The sequence below is a fragment of the Mustela erminea genome, chromosome 2 (genome assembly GCF_009829155.1).
Source record: "Mustela erminea isolate mMusErm1 chromosome 2, mMusErm1.Pri, whole genome shotgun sequence".
In the NCBI taxonomy this organism is placed as follows: domain Eukaryota; kingdom Metazoa; phylum Chordata; class Mammalia; order Carnivora; family Mustelidae; genus Mustela; species Mustela erminea.
Window position 1 is genome coordinate 17,212,710 of NC_045615.1, and position 25,942 is coordinate 17,238,651.

Below are 25,942 nucleotides of genomic sequence, written 5' to 3' on the forward strand. Positions count from 1 at the left end.
CCCCAAATGCAGCATCGGCAGCTCAAGGACAATGGAGGGGTGCTCATTACGGGCCGGGGGAGCCCAGCCCGGCGACGGCAGGCTTCGCCGCAGCCCGTGCGGCACGCACCCGCTCGCGCGCGCCCCGCTGGATGCCCGCCCGCGCGCCAATCCGCGGAGGCCGCCGCTGCAGCCCCGCGTGGGGTGACTGCGCCGAGCCAATGGCTTTGCTGGCGGCGAGCGCGCGACTGCACCGCCGGCCGGCGCCGCGCCGCCCGGGAGGGGCGCCCGGGCCCTCCTCCCGCCGCCCTCGCCCTTCGCGAAGGCTCGCTCGGCCTCCGCCCAGGAGTCGATGGGGAATTCAGAGGGCAGCGAGCGGAGGGAAGGGGAGCCGGGCGGAGAGCGGCGCAGCGCCGGCCACGCCCGTCCGCCGCCCAGCTCCCGAGAGAGGGGCGGCTGGACGCCGGCCTGCGAGCCGGGCTGCGCGGGGGCGTGGGGAGCGCGGCCAGGCTCCCTGGGGCTCTGGGGGCAAGCTGCGGGTGGAGAGCTATCCTGAGGGAAGGCGCCCGGCGGCAGGCTGCAGTGGCATAAGCCCTTCGTACTGCGAGCAGGGGAGGGAGGCCGCGGGAAGGAGGTGGTCGGCTGCTGGAGCTGGGCGACAGATGGGCCCTGAAAGCCCGTTGAGGCCCAGTGTAGGGCCCTGCTCTCTTGAGCCGTCACGCCTGCCCAGGCGGGGTACTCAGGTGGTGCCTGCAGATCTGTCCAGGAGAAACTTGGCAGTACGGTGCCGTGGACAGGGCCTCCACATCACAGTGGGACAGAAAGAGGAGATGAACTGTGGGGAAGCAGGAGGAATGAAAGAAGGGGAAACTGAGTCATGGAGAAAACCCCTGAAATCAGAGTTAAAAACACAGGCCACTCTTCACTTCCCAGTCAGAGGCACTAGTTAACGATTCAGAACGCGTTCCGGGCCTCCCTTCTTGGCGCTACCAGCCCAACGGGCCTGGAACCCCTCGGTTCTGCTGGTCCAAATCGTGTAGTGGCACTCTAACTGCAGAATCCTTGTAAGAGAAATAAGCCCGTCCACTTGATCCCGAGCAATCTACCAGGGGTCTCTGGAGATGTTGCCCAGGCAAGTACAATGACTACATCTGGGTAGCCCATGGCTTTGGGTTTCTCTGTCTGAGATCAAACGATAGATAGAACCTTCCATAATCTAGGCCATCAGGCACGCATGGGGGAAAAAAAAATAGAATCTATTTAATTAGCTCATACCTGCTCAGCAGTTTAGCCAGATAAATACAAAATAATCCTGGGGCCACTGTGGGCCCACATTCCAGTGTCTTTCTGCATCTGGCCACCTGTCTGTCCAGAAGATCTAAGATTATACTCTTTCACTCTTATTCTGGTAAATCCTGAAGTCCCAGAAAAGAGCCACAGCAAGCTTCATAGCTAGCTAATTCATTCAAGTTCCAATGAGCTGTGCATCTTGAAAACAAAGTAGAACCACCACCCGCCCCAACTATGCGATGTGCTAAGAGCAATGTGACTTGATGTCAGCAGGTATTGGTGTCAAGCTGTAAGGGTTAAAGTCACAAGTCTGAGAAAGCTAAAACATGCCCTCCTACCAGTGAAAGCCAACTGTAGGTTCCAGAAGGGCCGGGGGCAAGTGTTCAATTAAATCATGAGTAAAATACTAGGAAAGCAAGCACATAATGAGATTCAAATTAATTTAAAACAGAATGACTTCTAATTAAATTGTTTAATATTCTTGTTAAATTTTCCTGCTCCTGAACTGTTTGATCTTAACAGATTTAACTGTATCTTGTTACCTACTAACTTGCCAATGAATAGTTTGCTTTGTAATAAAAGCTTTAAAAAAAAAAAAAAAAAGGTTATTTATTTGAGCGAGGGAGAGTAGGGGGAGGAGGGGTGAGGATATGAAGAGAAAGAATCCCAACCAGAATGCCTGCCGAAAAGAGAGCCCCACAAAAGGGTCTGTCCCATAACTCCCAGACCATGACCTGAGCTGAAACCAAGAGCCAGAAGTTCAACTGACTGAACCACCCAGATGCCCCTGTAATAAAAGCTTTTATGTCAGTCTTCTTTGTATCAACCTTATTTCTATAGCCATCATATGAGGTTCTTAGTCCATGACAACTGACATTTCCGCTCATACACATCCAAAGAGTTAAGGTTTAAATTGATCTGTCTGTTCTGACTAGAGCTTAAGAGTATTTGGCACAAAGAGGATACCAAATAGTTTTAATTGGCCAGGGAACTGTCTGCAATCTGCATTTCCTACCATACTTACCGCTCAGTGCAATGCAGAAAAGTAAAGGGGGTGGGGAAGAATTTTCCACCCACTCTGCACTGATAGACTTGTTAATATACACTGTTTTTTCACATTGTCTTTAGACAAACACTCCATGAAAATTCCTGTATAGTTACAAATCCTTATCCCTGAACCAAATATTTTAGTCTATTCTCGGGCATAATTTTTCCAAACTTCTAAAAAATTAAATGCATATCAGGGAACCTGGGTGGCTCAGTGGGTTAAGCATTGGCCTTCAGCTCAGGTCAAGATCCCAGGGTCCTGGGATGGAGCCCCGCATCAGGCTCCCTGCTCAGCAGGAGTTTGTCTCTCCCTCTAACCTTCCACCCATGCTCATGATCCCTCGATCTCTCAAATAAATAAATAAAATCTCTTAAAAATTCAAAATTAAGTGCATATCAAATATGAAAAGAGAGTATTGTACCCAGGTTCTGCATCAGTCTCTGACCACGGCCTCCTCTGCAACCTCGCCTCCCAACCCTTGACACCCGTGCCTCCATCCCCATCCTCAGGTGGTACATACAGACAGAGACCAGCACACATGCTGCGCCTTGAGGCTGTGTGCCTTTGCAAATCCGTGCCCTGGCCTGTGTGGTTCCCTTCACGTCCGTCCCTTGTCCCTCAACCCCCGGCCTCCCTGCTGCCTCCTAAAGCGTTAAGCAGAACCTCCTCTCTCCACCGCTACCGGAACATGCATCCTTCCATGTTACAATTATTTGTCCTCTTCTTCTGTCAGAACAGGACTCCTGAAAGCCAAGAGCCTGGCATTTCTTCCTGTGGTGACCAGTACCATCCTCCCTGACCTGTGGCAGGAGCCCTCAGTGTTTGGTATAAAACAAAATGCTTTCGTGCTATTCCCAGAGAATTGCCATGTTTCTTCCATGTCACTGCCATGGTGAATTTTCAGGTCAGGAAAATCCCCAGCTCAGCCTTTCCCTTAGCACTGTTGTCTTGCTGGGTCTTCCTTCTCTCCTCCAAGTCCCAGAAACTTCAAGAGAGCCTTGCTATAATGCAGCTCATTATTCCTTGTGTGGCCATAGCTGCCTGAATTTTCAGCTAAGCAGCCCCTAAACAAAGCTGCCATGTACCACCACGCCTGATAAAATCCAGGGAGAGGGCGTCCAGTTCAGAACTCTAGAATCCTACAAGGAGCCTCGAGTCATTCCCCCCCCCCCACCCCGCCCTCCCCGAGCACTAGTTCTTAAGACTGTTCATCTCCGCCCTTCCATTACTCTTTCTACGTGCCTGCGGGGAACTCTTTATCACATCTACAACCTACACCATGCCATCCTCACCTCTGGCATGACAAGGCAAGCAGGACTTTCCATTGAAAGCTAGCTCTCACAAAGACTAGGAACTCTTTCAAAACGGTTCCTCGTGCCTCACCCTTTACAGGGCCTGACAGTGGAGGCGGGTGAGGGGAGGGCTCCAGAGGGATGACATCCAGTCAGGATATTTAAGATGTCCAAGTTGTACAGACTGCTGGGAACGGGGGTGAGGAGATGAGGGACCGGGGATGCCACAGGGTGAGGGGCTGTTTTCGGTTCCTCAGCTGCTGGCGCAGTCTGCCGTCCAGCCTCAGACAGGGCCCACCACTGTTCCTGGTTTCAGCTTCCCCCTTCGGGACGCTGCAGTAGCTGGTTCTGCTTCAACGGCCCCCGCTAGGCCTCTCTCTGTGGAAGGGCAACATTCAGGATGTCCCAGAGTAGGGAAACTTCAAGACAGACATTTTGACCAAAAGAACAGAGCCTAGACGTGGCAAAGAAGAGAAGTACCCCAGACCCCCTCACCACTGCAGAACTGCTGCTGAGGGCTGTGGCCTCAAATGCACCCTGAAGAGGAGGTTAAAATTAATGCAGTGGTAAAGAGAAAGCACCAAAATTCTTCCTTGCCAAAAACTAAGGGCACTGACTAGGACACTTGAGCTGGAAGTGACACCGTCTCTGCAGATGGAATCTGGCCATAACAGTCGTTTTCTCTGGGTGCAGAGCCCTGAAGGGGCAGTCCGCAGAGGGACAGGCACAGGCTGCCCGGTCCAAGCCTTTCCAGCGGGTGCGTCCTTTACCCAGGGTTGCCGAGTGCTGACCCACGAGGGTGGAAGTGACTGGCCCTCTGAGCCAGATGCCGGTTTTGCAAACACTGGAAAGAGTATGGGCCTGCTCAGCAGGAGCTCTGAGAGCATCCCCACCCAGAGTCTCATCTGTCCCAGTCCTGCTGGACACTGGAACACAGAGGAAAGCATGCACTTTAGAATCTCGAAGCCTTTGGCTTTCTCCTTTTACCACTCCTTCGTAACCTACCTTGTACATCATCCTCTGTATGACTACAGATTTTCCATAAGGTTTTTTCTGCCGAGGCTGGAGACACACAGCTCCTTGCTTTGGCCGTGGTGCCTCAGGCCCGCCCTCTGGTGGCCAATGAGGAGAGTGCGTTTTGGGTCCCCTCTCCTCAGCTCAGAACTAGGAAAGGGCCCAGTCCCAGGGTTTTCAGGGGTGATTTTGCCTCTGCATTGGAATCACCTGGGACCCGGTCAGACCTCCTGATTAGAGTCTCCAGATATGAGACCCAGGGATGTTTTTAAACCGGTTTACCTCCAGCCAGTACCCGACCACACCCTGCTTTTTAACGGAAGAGGAAGCTGGGAGAACATGGACTAGCACTCAGGTCTGAGGCCCACCCAGGACTTCACTCCCCAAAGTAGACCCATGGCCCTGCTCTGTACCCCATGGAAACATCTTATGAAAGAGTGGTAAATATTCCCGCTATCTTCCCACTTGATTGTCTTTTAGTAAAACACTCACGTGGTCTGCAGGAGGCAACTAGCATTACTGAGCACCTGCTGTAGTCTACGAAAAGCAGAGTGCTTTAAATATGCCTTATTTAACCCTCCCCAAAAAACGTACTAGGGAAGTCGTATAGCTAGGAGACTAAAATGCAAAGAAACCTCTCGTTCCAGGCCCAGCTGCGTGTAAGAGCGAGCACGGGATTCGAATCCAGATCTGGGTGACCCCACAGCCCGAGGCACTAGTTCTTTAAATGATAAAGTACTTCCGTAGCAGAAAGTGAAAGAGGTGAGTATGGGTGGCCTGCTGTCTCTTTACCCCTTTCCCAGTCCTCCAGCTAACACCATGGGAAGCTCCAAGGACTTGCTGCATTCCTTGGCCCTGCCCCTTGTCCGAAAATTCCCTCTCTCCCTTCATCACCAGGAGGACTTCACTTTCTGTCAGTGGCCAGCTCTCCTCTCATTGGAAACATAATAGATGATCACCAACATGTAAATGAGCAATGAACCCTTACCTAGCTACCCCGGGGCTAAAAGGGCAAGCCCTCATTGAGGGCTTGCCTAAAGAAAATGCAAACTATCCAGACTGCCTTCTTTCCTGCCTCATCCTGCCCTCCCCACCTCCGCAGCACCCCGGTTTCCTGCTGCTGCAACTGTCCTCTCCTCTTCCCTTCCCTGCAGGGATGGTCCTTCTCACCCCTCCATGCCCTCTTCCGGGACATGGGCCCTGACTCCCTATCTAAAGTCACCCCACGTATTGGCTACCTTCCCTATCTCAGCAGCCCCTCAACAGGGGGGACCCCAGTGGGAAGTGTTTCGTGTATTTGTTTCCATCTGTATGGTTTAGTCTCTACTTCACAACAACTGCAGCCTCCCTAAGGCACCTTGTTCTCCACCCCACCCAGCAAAGAGCTCACAGCTCAATAAACAGGAGTTCCCACAGCAGCCCAAGAGCAGAGCCTCTCTGAGGACCTGGCGCAGATAGCCTCCCACCGCCCTGCCCCAGCTTGCCAACCCTCCAGCCTAGGTAACCCAGGCCTCCCCTTCCACCTCTGCCTCCCCGACTTGCACCTCCCCTCTCCAGTCCCCCGCCAGTTCTTATTCATTCCTTTGTTTAAAATGCCAGATGGCAAGAATTCACCTCACTGGATTGGGTCACCTAGCCTCATGGCTCCCTGTGGCAGATTTCTCTCCCACTGGGACCTGGCCTTCAGGTGCACCGGGCCTTGGTCTTCACCAGGCATGACTCCAGCCACAGGTCTGCCCCTGGTTCCTGCAGGTGGGTTCCCTTTTCCAAGCCCAGGCTTCGGGCTCAGGCTCCAACACTCTTAGGAATTAAAGCAGATACTCATCCATCTGGGCCGTCCTTGGTTCAGAAGCTGTGTCAGTTCCCCAGAGGATGGAGAACACGTGTCAGCTGCGTGTCCAGAGTGTCTAAATAACATGTCAGGAGTTTCGGTCTCTTTGAAGAATCCAGCCGTGTTCAGATACTGAGAACTACCCACTTACTCAAAAACCTTCTGTGCCTCTAGCCCAGCTCGTTCAAACAAGAGTCCCTGGAGACCTCCTCTGGGGCGATTTATTAGCTTAGTCTGTGAATTCTTGGAAGTAGTCCATTTGGGTAGTGTAAAGAATTGCTGAATTTCCCCTTCATCAGATTGGGCTTCCTCACTCCCCTATCGCCTGCCTACCCGCCATTCTAACTTCAGGTTAGAGTTTATTACGCAGTGTACCAGCCCAAGAGGACTGAAGGGTAATTGGGAGGTGAGCTCACAAGCTCACACACAGCCCCTCCTCGGGCTGCAAGGCCTTGTGCCAGGCGAGGCCATGGGGTAAGGATACATGGTGCTTCCCCGGCCCCAGAGAAGCTCTCTGCCACGGGACTGGGCCCCCACAATGTCACCCACAAGATCACCAAAGACTGACACCAAAGACCACCAAAGACTGAGCACCATCCCAGTTCTAAGCATGCCTGGCCTCCCTCGAGAAGCAGAAGGGGACCGGATGGGACATAAGCAGATAGGTAGGTGACTGTAAGCTACACCAGCTGGAGTAGTTTCTCCATCACATATATGGGCCTTTAAACCAGATCCCACGCGTATGGGCCACACCGACTTCAGACAGGCATGCCATCTAACCAGGGAGGAAGCTGAGTGCTTCAGGAGTTCCCCTCTCTTCCTCAGGGATTGAGAAATGATGTTACATTAGAAAAATGGCCGCTTTAAGGTGATACTGGGGGCCCGAGAGACTAAGGGCCACTATCTCATTGGCAGTGTCCCCATCTTTCTTGTGCTGAATTAAGGGTGCTGCTGCTTCTGGATCTTATGCTATCCTGAATCAGTCCTTTCCCCAAAGTGCAAATCTGACCAGGTTACTCTTCCATTTAAAATGCTTCCGCGGCTCCACGATACCTGTGTGACAAAGTCCAAGGTCCTTAGCACTGTGTCCAGACTTTTTGCATAGTGTGGCTTCCACCTACTTCTTGTGCTTTCTTGAGTGCTGTTGGCATCCCTGTTCCACATCCCATGCTCCAGCCACGTCAAGCTCTTCCCCTTCCCTGCCGGTGTCAGGCTGTTTGTACTGTGTCTGTACTCATATTCCCACGTCTCCCATCACTGCGTCCCCTTCCTGACCCCTCACACCATCACCCCCTCTATGCAGCACTCCTGAGACCCCAGCTAGAGCTGACCACTCCTTCTGTTGTGCACCACTGGAGCCTATAAAGACTCCTTAGCCAAGTGCCTGAAGCAGTTTCCTGTGTTATTTCTTTATACGCTGTCTCCTCTATAGACAAGAAGCATCTGGATGGCAGATGACGGTACTTTCTTTCTGCAGCATGCACCATAAGGCCTTGTAGACACATACATGCATTCTGAAGGAATGGATGGATGGACAGATGGGCAGATGGATGAAGGATGGATGGATGACTAGATGGACGGATGGATGGTTGGATGGTGGATGGATGGATGGGTGAGCAGATGAATGGATGGACGGATGGATGGATGAAGGATGGATGGATGACTAGATGGACGGATGGATGGTTGGATGGTGGATGGATGGATGGGTGAGCAGATGAATGGATGGACGGATGGATGGATGAAGGATGGATGGATGACTAGATGGACGGATGGATGGTTGGATGGTGGATGGATGGATGGGTGAGCAGATGAATGGATGGACGGATGGATGGATGAAGGATGGATGGATGACTAGATGGACGGATGGATGGTTGGATGGTGGATGGATGGATGGGTGAGCAGATGAATGGATGGACGGATGGATGGATGAAGGATGGATGGATGACTAGATGGACGGATGGATGGTTGGATGGATGGATGGATGGATGGTTGGATGGATGGATGGATGGGTGGGTAGAGGGATGGAAGGAAGGAAGGATAAAGGATAAACATATGAAGAAATGAAGAAGCTCCTTCAACAAAAGTCCCAGTTATAAAATATAGTTACACTGACACTTGAGTCTAAAATGATCTTCCAAGGCACAAAGTTCACCACCAGGCTCTGTCTTAGCCCCTATCCATTTAGTCCAAGTTTCCAGGACCACCAGTGGACACTCGTGACCGCCATTCTCTCTTGCCAGAGAAGACTGCAGAACCTCCCCTTGGGCCCATGTAACTCTAACTTGCTGTCAGCACTACGGTGTACTTATAGATGGATTCGGCGCTCTCTGGGAGAGACCCTCCATCTTGCAGAAACTTCTAGGATCTTCAGACATATCCATAGACACTTCTCCTTGATGGGAATGGGATCGGAGACCTTAAACAAAGGGCCGTCTTTACAACACTGGCATCCTCCAGTAAGACAAATGTCCCTGCTTGGTATGGGGAACGTTCAGACAGGCGAAGACAGGATGACCAAGTTTAACCTGTGGAATGTTCGTTTGTTCATTCGTTCTTTCTTTCAAAATTTTATTTATTTATTTATTTATTTATTTATTTATTTATTTGAGAGAGAGAGACAGCATAAGGGGGGGTAAGGTCAGAGGGAGAAACAGACTCCCCATTTAGCTGGGAGCCCAACGTGAATTTGGGTTCATGACCTGAGCCGAAGGCAGTCACTTAACCAACTGAGCCACCCAGGCAGCCCTGGAATGTTCTTTCAATCCAATATTGAGACAAATGCTCCTTAGCCTTTATTCTTCCCCTCCCACTTTTTTTCCGCCCTTTTTTTTTTTTTTTAATTTTTGGCTTTAACAAGTCATTTGGCCATTTTTGCCTAGAAAGTGCCAGAAGTAACTATCATCTGGTGGACCACCAAGGTTATCATCAGAGCTGCAGGGGTCTGAATGCTAAACTGTGACTGCTGGAGAGCCTGAGGTTTGAGACCTTCCTTTCCAGCCCTCTTTAGGGTCGAAGCCAGAGCTAAGGGACAGCCTGAGCCCCACACCGATCCTTTCCAGAGTCATCCCCTGCTGTCAGATGGTGGAGAAGAAGTGGGAAAGAATACTTCAAGGCTATTGTAATTTTGACTGCAAGGATGCAGCAAAATGTAAGCTGGTAGCATCATAATAAAAAAACACAGTATGTGGCATCAGGACACGGAACCATTCCTGGCTTAAGCCAGCCCCCCAGCCCACGGATAGCCACAGCCAGTTGGTCAAAATGCAGCTTGCTCACATCACTATTTCAGCCCACTGAGGTTAATGCTCAGCAGCAGTTCTTACTGGGACAATCTGGAAAATTCCCCCTATTTGCTTGTGAAAGTTAATTTGGTGCTCAGGGTGACAGCAATGACCATGGTCTAACCCGTCCTCCACATCATCTTCCTAGGATAGCCTTTGCGTCATCTTAAAAGCACCCTCTAGGCATCAGTTTTCTCTGTGTGGTTATTATTCTTTTGCCTCAAAAGTCCTACAGAAAACAAGAGGACAAAAAAGACCTTCGGTCAAATGTGGAGAGCTTCTTTTCTATTCCTTATCTCTTCATTTTTTTGTCCTTTTCCTTCCCTGTCAGGTGTATGTTTGCCTCAAAGGCATTGTAAACGTCCATACCTGCCCTAATCCTGTGAATGCCCCATCATGTTTTTGACCACAAACAGTTTTTTGACCACAAAAAGTTTCCAGACAAGTCCAAATGGGATACGAGGGCTGCAAGCTGTCACAGTCAGGGTTGGATAGTAGGTATTTTTCTCTGAGAGGGGACACAGGATTTTGCAGCTCACTGGGCTCTTGTTCCACTCTCTCCAGTTACTATTGTGCTCTTTCTAGTGCAGGGACCCCTTGAAGGGGGGGCGGTCCTGGAAGTTGGAGTTGGGGCCCAGCCCCTCTTAGGTGCCATCAACCTCTATGGACTGGGTCCTGCCAGGCTCTTGCTAGTGTCCCTCTTGAGGATGGACGTCCAGCCCTGGACTCCAGCCTGGTGGTGGACTCCAGGAATAGAAATCTGATATGCATAGAGGACCTCCCAAGAAATGGTGGACCTCCCACAGAATGGCAGGTCTCCCGCAGAAAGGCTGTTGCCTACCTAGCAGCTAGTGCTTCTCAGAGTGACCTACTCTTGGACCCCATCCTGGTCCTCTACTTAACTGATGTACCACTGGCCTTTGCACCTTGGAGATTCCCCTTACCCCCCACCAACCACTGCCACTGCTACCCATTTTGCCCGAGAAGGGGTACAAGAAAGCTGAACTGCTAGATGGACTGTATTTGCCTGACTAAAGCATCAGTCCCAATCTCTGCCCAACAGTCACCTTCCTTGCATATCCATTTCAACATAGAAGGACCTAGGACATACAGATCACGGTCCTTTCCCACTGGAGGAACCAAGTGTTCTGCCTGTAAGGTGTTAGGATGTCACACCTTCTCCTCACACAGGGTGTGTATCTCATCTTGCACATCTGGAATGCAGTGGATAGAGCCCAGCTGGAGTGGAGGATTCTCCAACCATCCCACAGAGTCAAGTCTCCATAACTCACCAACGTTACAGCCCAGGGATGGGTCTTACACTTGTGTGTGAGACAACATGAAACTCTGTGAGTCTTTCCTCTGATCCCCGTCTTGGCTGTGGGACAATATCGAATTCATCAAGATAGATAAAACATAACAAAGGTCTAGGAAAGGGAACCACCTGTGACATGATACCATCTTTCATGCTTCTTCCATCCAGGGAGCTGTGTCTTACAAAAGAACTTTCTTCCATGAGGGGGATGTTCTATAGCTGCTCTGTCCAACACAGTAGCCACCCCCCCACCCCCACCCATGGCTGTGGAGCATTCAAAAAACACGGTTAGTATGACGGCAGAGGGCCTCAATTTTTAATTTATTTCACTAAATTAATTTTAATGTAAATAGCTCCTTGTGGTTATGACTGTTGTGTTCGGCAGTGCAGATCCAGAAGGCTTTAAGTGGTGGAGACTATGTAAGTCACAAACTGGTAGCCTGGGGGCCATATCACCCCAGAGATGTACTTTGTTTCACCACACAGTGTTTTCAATGGATTTTTAATTTGGCCAACATTTTAGAGTGAGGAGGCCTCTCATGAAAAAGCCGCACCTTCACCTTCGTCCAGAAATCAGAAGCTCCAGGCAACCCTAGTGTCTGTTCCCAGGTGGCTGCAGGAGGATAGCAGCTGCCCCTGGAGAAGGGTCCTGGGCTCCGCTTGTGTGACTTCTACACTCCATTGGCCCCCTCACACTGAGGCTGAGTTGCAGTTACTATCCAGCATTTACCTGGACCCTCTTCATTCACGTCTAGTACACGTCCACCTACCTGGCTCCAGGTAGCCTTGATGTAAGGGCTGCTCTAGCCAACCACAGACCTCACCCAACTTCTTGAGCAAGATTTCTCTCTGTCTGTGACATTGAAGAGCCTTAAATAAGCAGCAGAAGAAAAATGACTTATGAAACAGCTGCTATTCACTAAAAATTATGACATACATTATCCATGGAATCCTGTGAAGTCAGGGGCATCCATCCTATTTTACAGATGAAAAGACTAAAGCTGGAAGAAGTTAAATAATTAAATTGAATAACTAGGCCCAAATCAGAAAGCCAGAAAGTGACACAGCCAGCATTCAGGCCAGATAAATCTGACTCATATACACTCCATCTGTCCACTGGACAAAGTCATTTCCAGACCATCGCACTCCTATTACCCTGTAGAAGCCCCACCCTCCAGTGTGCTGTTATCTCTCAGTTTCCAGGCCACCTCTCCACATTTATCCAGGGTCTCGGTGATTGGATCAGCCTCTCTGTGCAACTGCAATGTGGCAGAGGCTGCTACCTGTTCACAAAATCCACGTTCTCTTCTTCTGGGACCCACAAGGGCACCACATGTCCCAGCCTACTTAGCAACTAGATGTGGCAGGGTCCTAGCCAACTGAATGCCTGGGGGAGAACTATGGTTGTCTCTTCGAGAGACAGAACTCTCTCTGTGCTCCTCCAAGCTCCTTTTTCCTTCCGGCTGACTGAGATGGTGCTCCCTAGAAAACCTTGGGAGCCACATGTGGGCAGTAGAGCCATCAGCAGCCCAAGTCTCTAATTAACTGCATGGAGCAGGGACCCTGTGCCCATCTCCGCCTGATCAGTCACACACACCTTGAACTGTTCTATGATATGGACATAAACTCCTCTTGTGCTTGAGTCATTACATGTATCGTCTATTTGTTATAGCAGCAGTATTCCTTCTATCAACTCCTATCCTAATGCTGTTTGGATTTAATATTTGTCTAACACATATACACACACATACACACACCTTTAATTCCCTCATCTTCTTGACCCCAGCAACCTTGGCCTGCCCTTACCTTCAGCCATTGCTTCTAGGGCTTGGTGAAGGCTCATAACCACACACATTGTCAAGGCTGGCTGAGTCACCTTCTTCATCCCAGCTGAATTCCATGGTCCATCACATGAACAACTCTCAGCAGGATTATTCCTCTAACCCTGCAACGTCCCAATCCTAGGGCAACCCTAAACTCACTATTCCTGCACCATTACTGTAGAGAGATGCCAGAGAAAACTCACACAGCCTTAAAGATTAGGACAGATCATCTCAGAAAAGCCCTTGCCTTGGTCACACTCTCAGATGTGTCTCAGAATCTCAGAATCTCAGAATCATGACCTTTACTCTCTCCTGCTCTCATGGACCTCACCGTCTGGCTGGCCAGGCAGATGTGGAACAAAGAACTACACAGGCAGTGAGTATTCCTAGCAGACAATCATATACACTCATCTTCTCTCCTTGCCTACAGTCTCATTGGAAGAGGACAGCCTGTTCAAAGGTTCTTTCTTAATCCATGTTTTGTCCAACCCTCTTCCTCCTAAACCTCATCTTTTCTGCTACTTGTTCCCTTCAGCTTAGAAACCCTCCCCAGGCCTTCCCATTCCCCTCGGCCCTGTGTTCTCACCACTCATTGCCCGGGCATTGCTCTTATCACAGTCAGTGTCATGGTCTCCACCTCCTCAACTTCAGCTCCCACTAGCTTCTTAGACGCTGTCAACTGGCTCTTCCCCTAACTGCACGGAAAGAGCTCTGGCAAAGAGGCCCCTCCTTGGTAAACTTAAGGAACGTTTTGCAGTGTTCATCTTAATGGGCCTCCCTATGATACTTAACATTATCAGCTCTGTTTTTCTTCGAGGCCCCTCCCTTGTTTCTCGGTGCCTTTCTTCTGGCTCCCCTCATACCTTTGTGTTATGTTATGTTTATGTTATTTCAATGTTCATTCTCACCCCATTGTACATATTGATGATTTTTTTAACATCATCTCCTGAGCTTCTTTCTCTGACACATGCAATGATTAAGCAGAAGGTTAAACACTTCAACATTTCTGACTTCAAAAGCTTCATTTCTGACCCCTCCCAACCTTCATTCATTCATCCAACAAGCATATATTAAGTGCCTCCTACATGCCAAGGGATAGAGTAATGGGAAAAAAAATTTAAAAAAACAACTTACGACCTGTCCTCGTGGAAGTTACATACTAAAAATAGGTAAAGAACATACACAAGATAACTACAGATTGCTCTAAGCACTATCAGTGAGATAAACAGAGCATAGAAAGATGGAGGAACCTTATTTTTTTTTAATTTTTTAAAAGATTTTATTTATTTGAGAGAGAGCGATAGCGAGAGAGAGCACAAGCATGGGAGATAGGGAGAAGCAGAATGCCCACTGAGCAGGGAGCCTGAGGTGGGGCTCAATCCCAGGACCCTGGGATCATGACCTGAGCTGAAGGCAAATGCTGAACCAATTGAGCCACCCAGGCGGCCCAAGAGGGAGTCACTTTAGATATGGTGGCCTAGGAAGGTCTTTCTGGGAAGCTGATATTTAAGTGGGGATTTAGTCCCAAGAGCAAAAATCAGGTCCTTGTCCCTGGAGGGAAATTTCTGGACTTAGCATCAGGCAGCAGGAGTCAAGACCCTGACCCCACAGGAAGAAGTCAGAACATGTTGACTAGGAACTGAGTTTAGGCCTTTATCTCTGGAAGGAGCTATCAGGGCTTTATCACTGGCAGCAAAGTTTCAAAGTCATCCTGTCCCTTGAGAGTGAATACTTAATCCAAACTCTGAGAAGGAGCCAATCATGCAATCATCCGGGAGAAGAGAGTTCACATCAGAAAGTACAAAAAAGTGTAAAAATTCTGAGTTTAGGATTAGACAGTGTGTCTCTAGAACAGAAAGGAATCTGGTGTGACTGGAAAGCTGAGAACAGAAGAGAGAGACAATAATAAGTAAGACAGTATGAAAACACTGCCATAATTTTTCAATATCCTCCTACCTTCGGTGGGGTCCGAGTGCCCTCCCCTTTAATCTGAGTAGGACTGCCACTGCTTTGACTGAAAGAATATGTGAGAAGAGATGCTATTTCCTTCCAAGTTAACAGGTCATAAAAGACCATGTTCTGAATTCTGAGCCACCATGTAAGGAACCCAACTACCCTGAGGCTGCCACAATGGAAAGACACACAAGTCCTGATGAAGTCGATGTAGGAATCCCAACGGACAGTTCCAGCTGAGCCCTGCTTTCCTACCATCACTGCCAAGGTGCCAGATGACTCCATCCCCAGTTGTTCAAGTCACTCCAAGTCATTCAGTTTTCCCCGGGTGGGTCCCCAAATATTGTGGAGTAGAGACAATACTCCTCTACTGTGTCCAAATTCCCAGCCCACAGGATCCATGGGCATAATAAAACTATTGTTGACTTTTGCCACTGCATTTGGTTGCTTGTTATGTTTATAGCTTGTCATTTGTTTATAGTTTGTTATAGTTTGTTATGCAGCAATATCTACCTTGCACGACTGAACTGAAAGCAATAGAAAGGGTCCACATGTAGACTTTCTAGGTCATGGAAATAAATTTAGACTTTCTGTATTTAAAAAGAAACCATTTGGGGGCTTTAATCAGGGAGCAACAAAATCCGATTCATATTTTCTGTATATTCTGGCTGCTGTACAGTAGGAGGATTGCTGGGACACAGTCTACAGGAAGGTGAAACTGATTAAAACCAAGAGTAGGGTGGGGGTCAGTAGCAGTGAGAGAAAGTGGATGGGCATGTCTTTTACTTTGGGGATAAAGTAGTATCAACAGTTACCACTTTTTCAGTAATTACTGTGTCAGGCATTGTTCTAAGAGCTTTATATGTATTAACTCAGGTTAATCCTCATAATCCTCACATTTAATCCTCACACAAACCCTGTGAGGTACAGGGGGAAAACAGAGATTAAGGCGCTTTCTCTGGGACCCAAAACTCATAAGTGGCAGGGACAGGAATCAAGCTTCTGCTGTCGGATCAGAGTCTATGTCTCTTCTCGTTGCTCCGGGCAATGGGAATCATGACTGGATTGGATGTAGGGAGGTTCAAGAAAACCACCAGGTGTGAATCCTAATCTGACGGCTGACTGGAGGGGAATGGTGGAACTCCCAGTCAATGTAAGAAAGCCCACGAGAGCAGCAGGCTGATGTTGGGGTGTGTGGATATGAGGCTGGTCAACATTTCCATGGGAGTGGAAGGGATTTCCATTTGAGGCATGGTGATTTGAGATGTCTTTTAGACACCGAATGGAAATAATAATCTCTGCTCATGTGAGAACTCAGGGCTTAGGTGAGTTAGTTAGGATTCATTAGCTCATGGATGGTAACTGCTATAGACTAATTGCCTGTGACCTCCCCATACTTTTATATTGACTCCTAATCCCCAATGGGGTGGTCTTAGGAGGTGAGGCTTTGGGAGATGATTACATCATGGGGCAAGAGCCCTCATGAACGGGAAGAATGTGCTTATAAAAGTGGCCCCAGAGGGCTCCCTTCCCCTTCTGCCATGTGAGGACACGGAGAGGAGCTATCTATGAACCAAGAAGCAGGCTCCCACTAGACACCAATCTGCCAGTGTCTTGACCTTGGATTTCCCAGCCTCCAGAACTGTGAGAAAGAAATATCTGTTGCTTATAAACCCCCCAGGCTATGGGATCCTGTTATGACAGCCTAAATGAACTAGGACAGTCATTAAAGCCAGAGGACACCATGAGACCACACGGGGACAAAGGGAGGATGGTGGACAGAAGAGGGCTCTGCTTTGATGTTTCCACTGCAATTAGGAAAAAAAAAAAAAATCTGCCTGTGAAGACTCAAAAGCAGTGGCCAAAAGACAGGGGGCTGTGGTGTGATAGGCACCAAATTCCCATAGAAAATCTCCCTGTACCCCAAAGGTATGACTACTTACTCTTTTAATGCTTCTGTTGAAGAACAGCCATGAACCTGCTTCAAGCAACATTATTGGGTGTCTGCTCCAGGGACTGGGCCCCCGCCCAGAGCTTTCCCTGACCAGTTTCCCTGAGTCCACCCCACAGAGCCTGGCTGTGAGCTAGGTACATACTCACTAATGTCCATCTTCAAGATCAAGTAAATGGATGTCCACTGCTTCTCAGACTTTCAGCCAGAAGTTCATCTCACCAGTGATCACTGGGAATAAAATCTAAATGTCATCTTAAGTAGTGAATAAAGCAAATCCTTTGATGGGACACTGTCTTTAAGTGTCTCAAGATTTATTTATTGTCATTTGTAACTAATCCAAATGTGGCCTGGCCTAGAGAATGGAAACATACCTGGTTTTGTCAAAGTGCTAAAACACACGCCCAAGGTCACTCAGGATTACCTGCCAAGACCATCAGGCATGGTGGTGGGGTCTGCTCAGGATGTGTAGTTACAACTGCTGAGGCCAATATTGGTGTGTAATTATTCACTAAAGTCCATAGCTCACAGTAGGGCTCATTCTTGGAGCTGTACATACTATAGGTTTGGACAGATGTAAGATAACATGCATCCACCACTATAGTATTACAGAATAATCCCACTGCACTAAGCATCCCACTGATAAATCGTGCTCTGCCTATTTATCATTCCCTTCTACCTCCTGACCCCCTGGCAACCATCATTCTCTTTACTATCTCCATATTTTCACCTTCAACAGAATATCATTTTACTGGAATCCTATAGCATGTAGACTCTCCAGATTGGTTTCTTTCCCATGAACAATAAGCATTGATGGTTCTTCTATGTCTCTTCATGGCCTGAGAGCTCATTTCTTTTTAGCACTGAAATCTATTTGTCTATTCTCTCATCATTACTACACTGTCATGACTGCTAAAGCTTTATCTTAAGTCTTAAAGTCAGGTAGTATTGGTCCTTCAATTTTATTCTTCTCTCTTAATATTGTATTGGCCACACTAAATCTTTTGCCTTTCCCTATAAACTTTTTTTTTTTTTTTTTGAGAGAGAGAGAGAGAGAGAGAGCACATGAGTGGGGGTGAGGGGCAGAGGAAAAAGGAAAGAGAGAATCCTAAGCAGGCTCCATGCTCATCATGAAGCCTGATGCGGTGTTTGATCTCACAACCCTGAGATCATGACCTGAGCTGAAATCAAGAGTAGGACACTGAACCAACTGAGCCATCCAGGTGCCCCATTTCTGTATAAACTTTAAAATCAGTTTGGTAGTGGGGTGCCTGGGTGGCTCAGTGGGTTAAAACCTCTGCTTTTGGCTCAGGTCATCGTGTTCTCTGCTCAGCAGGGAGCCTACTTCCTCCTCTCTCTCTCTGCCTGCGTCTCTGACTACTTGTGATCTCTATCAAATAAATAAATTTTAAAAAAATCTTTGGAAAAAATCAGTTTGGTAGTATTAATGAAATAACTGATTGGGATTGCACTGATTGTATAGATTAAGTTAGGAATTAATGACATCTTAACAAAATTGAATCTTCTTATCCACAAACATGGGTTATCTCTCTATTTAGACCTTCTATGATTTCTTTCATCAGAGAATTATAGGTTTCTTACAGGTTTTAATGGATTCATATCTATGATGTTAATAAAAATATTTTGTAATTATAAACTCAAGTTGTTCATTCCTGCTGTGGTAAAGCAATTGACTTTTTTTTAAATATTAACATTCTACAACTTTGTTATATCACTTACTTCTTCCAGGAGGGTTTTCTTTGTTTGATTCTTCAGAATTTATGACTTAAACAATTATGTCCTATGCAAACGAAGATAATTTTATTTCTTCCTTTCCAATCTGTATACCTTTTATTTCCTGTTCTTATTTTATTGCATTAGGTAGGCCTTTCAATACCACGTTGAACAGAAGTGGTGAGAAGATAGAAAGTGTTTGGCTTCTCATCATTAACTGTAATGTTAGTTATAATATTCCTAATTTTCTGGGAATATTTATCATGAATGGATGTTGGATTTTATCAAAGACTTTTTCTGCATATCTCAATCAATACGATCAAACTATTTTTTTTCTTTAGCCCATGAATGTGATGAGTTACACTAATTGGTTTTTTTTTTTTTAAATTTTATTTATTTATTTGACAGACAGAGATCACAAGTAGGCAGAAAGGCAGGCAGAGAGAGGAAGGGAAGCGGGCTCCCTGCTGAGCAGAGAGCCCTACGCAGGGTTCGATACCAGGACCCTGGGATCATGACCTGAGCCGAAGACAGAGGCTTTAACCCTCTGAGCCACCCAGGTGCCCCCACTAATTGGTTTTTGAATGTTGAACCAAATTTGCATAACTGGAATAAATCCCACTTGGTTGTGGTATAGAACTTTTTATGTTTTGTTGATTTGTTAATATTTTGTCTTGTTAATATTTCATTCAGGATTTTTACATCTATGTTCATGAGAAACATTGGTTTATAGATTTTGTTTTTCTTGTAATGCTTTGCCTGGTTTTAGTATTAGGGTAATGTTGGCCTCGCAGAATGGGTTAGAAAGTAGTACTACCTTCTATTTTCTGGAAGCCATTGCAAAGAACCAACACATTTTCTTCCTTGTTTGGTAGAATTCACTGGCATTTTCTATTTTAGAAGATTATTGATTATTGATTCCAGTTCCTTAATAGATATATCTATTCAGATTTTGTATTTCTTCTTCTGTGAATTTAGGTATATGTGCCTATCAAGGGATAGGTCCATTTAATCTCTTTTACCAAATTTGTGGATATGGAATTGTTCATAACACTCTTTTATTATCCTTTTCAAATCCCTAGAATCAGTTATGATTCCTCTTTCATTTCTGATATTAGTAAATTGTTTCTTCTGTCTTTTGCCTTTAGTAAGTATCTTTAGAGATCTATCAACTTTACTTATTCTTTAAAAAACTACTTAAAAAAAGATTTTATTTATTCATTTGACAGAGAGAGAGAGACAGTGAGAGAGGAAACAAGCAGAGGGAGTGGGAGAAGAAGCAGGCTTCCCACTGCGCAGGGAGCCTGATGCGGGGCTTGATCCCAGGATCCAGGGGTCATAACCTGAGCTGAAGGCAAACACAAGAATTGAGCCACACAGGCACCCCCAAAACACCAGTTCTTGGTTTCATTGATTTTCTCTAGTCATTTCCTGTTTCAATTGTATTGATATCTGTTCCCATTTTTAGTACTTATTTCCTTCTGCTTACTTTGGATTCTTCTTCTTTTTTTTTTTTTTTTAAAGATTTTCCTTATTTATATTTATTTATTTATTTATTTATTTATCTGAGAGAGAGAGCAAGAGAGGACAAGCAGAGGAATGGGCAGAGGGAGAGGGAGAAGCACGCTCCCCACTGAGCAGGGAGCCTGATGTGGGACTCAGTCATGACCTGAGCTGAAGGCAGATGCTTAACTGAATGAGCCACCTAAGAGCCCTTACTGTGGATTGTAATTTGCTCTCCTTTCTCTGGTTTCCCAAGGTGGAAGCTCAGGTTAGTGACTTGAGATCTTTCTTCTTTTCTAAAAAATGCATGCAATTCTATAGAATTCCCTCATTGTGCTGTTTTTTCTGCATCTTTATTCCTTTTTCTTCCCCCCCGCCCCTCGCAACTCTTTGCCGCCTTCTCTGGTTTTAATTGAGCATTTTCTCTCCTCTCTAAGTATATCCTTTTTACTTCTTTTAAACTTCGTTTTAGTGGTGGTCATAGAGTTTGCAATACACATTTAGAACTAACCCAAGTCCGGGACACCTGGGTGGCTCAGTTGGTTAAGCAGCTGCCTTCGGCTCAGGTCATGATCCCAGTATCCTGGGATCAAGTCCCACATTGGGCTCCTTGCTCAGCAGGGAGCCTGCTTCTCCCTCTGCCTCTGCCTGCCATTCTGTCTGCCTGTGCTCGCTCTCTCCCCCTCTCTCTCTCTGATAAATAAATAAAATCTTAAAAAAAAAAAAAAGATTACACAAATAATGATTAAAAAAAAAAAAAAAAAAGAACTAACCCAAGTGCACTTTCAAATGTCACTAAACTGCTTCCCTGGTGGTGCGTGTACCTTCTAACAAAGGATTCCCAAACCTTCCCTCCCATCTCCTCTATCATTGCTTTAATTCACTGCCCTTCAGAAGCTATCAATACAAGTATGTTGTTGGTATTATTTTGAACAGTTATCCTTTAGGTCCACAAAGAACAAGAAAAATAAATAATTTCATTTTATCTTTATTCTTTCTCTGGTGCTCTTCCTTCCTTTATGTAGATCCGAGTTTCTGACCCGGATCATTTTCCCTTCTCTCTGAAGAGTTCCTCTGAAGAATTCCTTCTCGCAAGGCAAATCTATATGCAACAAATTCCCTCAATTTTGCTTGAGAAGGTATTTATTTCTCCTTGTCTTTTGAAAGCTAGTGTCATTGGATACAAGATTCCAAGTTGATAGGGCTAATGTTCCTATTCTTGTTTTCTTCATCACTTTAAATATTTCACTGTATTCTCTTCTCCTTTGCATGGGTCTGAAGAGAAATCTTAGGTATTTCTTGTTCCTCTCTGCATAAGCTCTTCCCTCCCCTCTTTGGCTTCTTTCAAGATTTTGTTTCTCGGGGTATCTGGGTAGCTCAGTGGGTTAAGCTCCTGCCTTCAGCTCAGGTCATGATCTCAGGGTCCTGGGATCGAGTCCCACATCAGGCTCTCTGCTCAGCAGGGAGTCTGCTTCCCCCTCCCCCATGCCTTCCTCTCTGCCTACTTGTGATTTCTCTCTCTCTGTCAGATAAGTAAATAAAATCTTAAAAAAAAAAAAGATTTTATTTCTCTTGAATTTTGTGCATTTTTCATTATGATATGTCTAGGGATAAATTTTTGAAATGTATCCTGCTGGGTGTCCTCTGAGATTCCTAGGTTTCTATTGTGGTGTCTATCATTAATTTTGAGAAAATCTCAGTTATTATTACTTCAAGTATTTCTTCTGTTCTTTTCTTTATTTCCTCTCCTTCTGGTATTCCCACTACATATATGCTGTGCTTTTTATAACTCTCCCACAGTTCTTGCTTTTTTTAAAGGTTTATTTATTCATTTATTTATTTGAGAGAGAGAGAGAAAGTGAGCACAATAGGGAAGGGCAGAGGGAGAGAGAAAAAATTTTTTTTAATTTTTAAATTTTTTTTTATTAACATATAATGTATTATTAACCCCAGGGGAGAGAGAAAATCTTGAGCAGGTTCCCCACTGAGCATGCAGCCCAATGTGGGGTTCCATCTCTTAACCCTGAAATAATGACCTCAGCCAAAATCGAGTCAGCCACTTAACCGACTAAGCCACCAGCTACCCTGACCCCACAGTTCTTGTGTATTCTGTTCTGTCATTTTCATTCTTTCTTTCCTCTCTGCATTTCAGTCTGGGAAGTGTCTATTAAAGTTTCTTCAAGCTCATTGATCTTTTTTTGTCTGTGTCTAGTCTCTCAATAAGTTCATCGAAGGCATTCTTCATTACTGTTACAGTGTTCTGTTTTCTAGGGTTTCCCTTTGATTCTTTCTTAGAGTTTCCATCTGTTCTTGCATGTTTTCTACTTTTTCCATTAGAACTTTCAGTTGTATTAATGATAGTTGTTTTAAATTCCCTGTTTGATAAATTCAAAGTCTCTGTCATATCTGAATCTTGTTACGATGTTTGCTCTGTGACTTCCAACTATGTGATCTTTTAGTATGCTCTGTAATTTTTTGTTGAAAGCCGGCCACCGTGTCTTGGATAAAGAAATCCATGCTTGTTCTTTTTTTTTTTTTTTTAAAGACTTTATTTATTTACTCAACAGACAGAGATCACAAGTAGGCAGAGAGGCAGGCAGAGAGAGAGGAGGAAGCAGGGTCCCTGCTGAGCAGAGAGTCCCATGCGGGGCTCGATCCCAGGACCCTGAGATCATGACCTGAGCAGAAGGCAGAGGCTTTAAACCACTAAGCCACCCAGGCACGCCTCCATGCTTGTTCTTATGGAGGGTCTCTGCCCCAGTAAGATGATTCTCTCTATTAGTTTGTCTCTCCAATTGTGGTTATAATAGTTTGACCTGTAACCCGGGTTATCTGGTGGATCTAAAGAGAGTTGCTGATTTTTCATTTGTTCAGTTTTATTTTTATTGTGAAAACAGAAATCATGACTTCCAAACTTCAAATATGTCAGACCAAAAACCAGAATCCCTTTCATCTGGTCCTGTTTATTCTTAATGTAATATACACAGTGTATATACATGCAATAAATGTAAATAAATAAATGTGTATAAATTCCTTTAAAAGACTCTAAAAGGATATATACCAAAATGTTAATATTATTATTTCTTGAGCAGCCACTGTGTGCCAAATATTGTTTTATACTCTCCTTGGTAATTAATTATTATTATATTATATAATTATGATTCTATTATATCAGTACTAATAATGATGATTTAGTTAAGTAATTAATTAAATAATTGTTTAAATGTTTAAATAAATAGTTCATTTATTCTTGACACCAATCCCAGTGACCGTTTGATATTATTGTCATTTCCTTTTTATAGAGGAAGGAACTGAGGCACAGAAAGATCAAATAACTCACTTAAGTATTTGAAACCAGGCAATCCGTCTGCAGCATTTGCACACTGAACAGGTGGTTATCCTTGAGGTGGAATTAGATAAGAATCACCTCTTTATTCTTTTCTATAATGTCTGATTTTTTTTTCACAATGAGCATATACTACTTCTATAATAAGATAAATAAAGATATTGTCTTGAAAAACAAACCAAGTAGGAATGCAAGGCAGCTGGGGGAGGAAATCAGAGAAAACTTGCCAAAGTCAAATCTACACTGCTCTTATATTATCCAGGCCTAAGAACACATTACCCCTTGTCTCCATAGTGGGCTATGGTCCATATATTCATCCAGCAGAAAATTTTAGACAAGTGTTTTGGAAACATTTGACCACAGTTCTTTAGTTAAAAAAAAAAATACGTTTTATATCACGACCTAACATACATATGTGTCTGTGCAACTAAAATAAAACAAAATATTTTCTCTCTTAAAAATGGGTCGCAACTAAGTGTGATGATCTCAACCCCCTGTTAGCCCCAGCTGAAAGATTTTTAGATAACTATAATGGAGAATAATTGAGACAACATGACCATAAGTCCCTTTCCTTGACTTTTAGCTAAACATCAGGAGTTTAGAGGGTAAGTCTATGTATACATTCTGTCTTCACAACTCATCTGCCCCAGAGATTATATATCTACTGTTCAAAACTGGACAAATCCTATGGTCTTTTGAGGTTCTGGTGTACCATATAGCAGGCAATTGCTGCAAAAATCACCAGCTCCCAGGACCTGGACTTCACGAAATCCTCAGAAGACCCCCCTCGAGGCAAACTCAGCGGTGAAGTTGGAGCCTTAGGACTCAACAGTCCTGCATGGTCAGCAGGTTCTGGTCCTACTCAGTAACTGCAGGAGAGCAAATCTGACCTTGGAGCTCAAGATCACTCAGATTCCTGCAACCCCACATCCGATCAGACAGTAAACCAGGCTCCCAAGAATAAAGACTTTGGGTCGGATGAGAGCCATCTGTCTACCCTGGCCTCTGCTTTTCATGAAGGACACTGCAATTACCTTCCCTCCTCCAACCTGTTCAACAAATAAGATATCAAGCATGCTTCTGGGCTCTGGGCATGTAAAGACAGACAACGTCCATATTATCCAGAAACTCGAAGATTAGAAAAGGAAATAGATAATTAGATAGCCACACTAATGAAGTGAGAAGCTAGGGTTACAAACTAATAAGAGGCACTGAAGAAAGGAGCAGATGTGTTTTGAAAATATCTGCAGTGTGGAGCATGGGTTCCAGAAGACTCAGACTGGACAAGAGGAGAGCAGATAGTAGACTATCACAGGATGTCCTGGGGAGGCAGAGGGCAGCTGGAACAGTACTGCATAGTGAAGGGAGACCCAGACTCATTCCAGTCCTGCCTGTGTCAGAGATTTACTGTGTCACCGTGGGCAGCAACACCTTGCTGAGCCCCAAGCTCACAAGTGTCAATTTCACAGGTATGATGAGGATTAAATAGGAAAAAGTCCTGACAATTATAAAATGCTACACACTGACATAAGAAGCATTTTTCTCGACAGTAGGCAGACTTCTAAGATGCCCCCTAGTAGCCCCTTCCTCCTGGTACTCACACCTTTATGTAATCTCATGAACTGTTCCAGATGGAAGAATATTAAAGAGATGAAAACTAGGTATAAATCCTGACTTACAGGGTGGCTGGGTGGCTCAGTCAGTCAAGCATACAACTATTGATTTTGGCTGGGCTGGGCTGGGATGATGATCTCAGGCCCATGAAATTGAGCCTCTCATCAGGCTCTGCACTCAGCATGGAGTCTGCTTAAGAGATTCTCCCTCTCCCTCTGCCCCTCCCCTCTCTGCTCTCATTCTCTCTCCAAAAAAAAAAAAAAAAAAGTCCTGATTTAGATGTTAAACCCCAAAAAAGGACATTGATTGACAAAATTGTAAGGGCACCTGAAGATTAGATGGTAGTACTGTATCAATGTTAATTTTCTACTTTTGATGGTTATAATTGGTTATGGAGGAGAGTGTCCTTGTCTTTCAGGAAATACAAACTAAAGTATTAATGAGTGATGGGCATTATATCTATAACTTTCAAATAATTCAGAAAAAACACATTTAGAGGTGTGTGTGTGTGTATGTTTAAAGAGAGAAAGCTTTAAAGAGAGAATAAGGCAGATGTAGTAAAATGCCAACAATTTAGAGAAACTGGTCTAAGTTATAGAGAAAGTCTATACTATTTCTGTACAATTTCTTTAAATTTTAAATTTCTTCAAAATATTAAAGTTAAAAAATAAGCTTAAAAGAAGTTGATTTTATTAGATACTGCATAAATAAAGACTGCCCCAGATATAACAAAAACTAGCAAACGTCTGGAGTTAGGGACCCTACGCTGAATCACCCTGCAGCTGCTGCTCTTGCCTCCATTCTGCAGAGCTGGGGCAACCTGCCCAAATCAGGCTCCACTAAATCAGCAAGTGGAGAATCAAGGCCATCCCTCAGCTTCTCCCAGAACACTTGATTTTGACCTAATCATCCAAATATTCAGGCAGCTGTGAAGAAACCGTTGCCCAATCATTTCTGTAAGAATGACT

At 45.5% G+C, this 25,942-nt stretch overlaps 1 protein-coding gene across 1 annotated transcript in view; it reads right to left on the bottom strand.

Moving 5' to 3' along the window:
- DPYSL2 (dihydropyrimidinase like 2) overlaps nucleotides 1-25,942 on the bottom strand; it is a 124,761-nt gene that overhangs the window by 68,009 nt on the left and 30,810 nt on the right. The window lies entirely within an intron of this gene.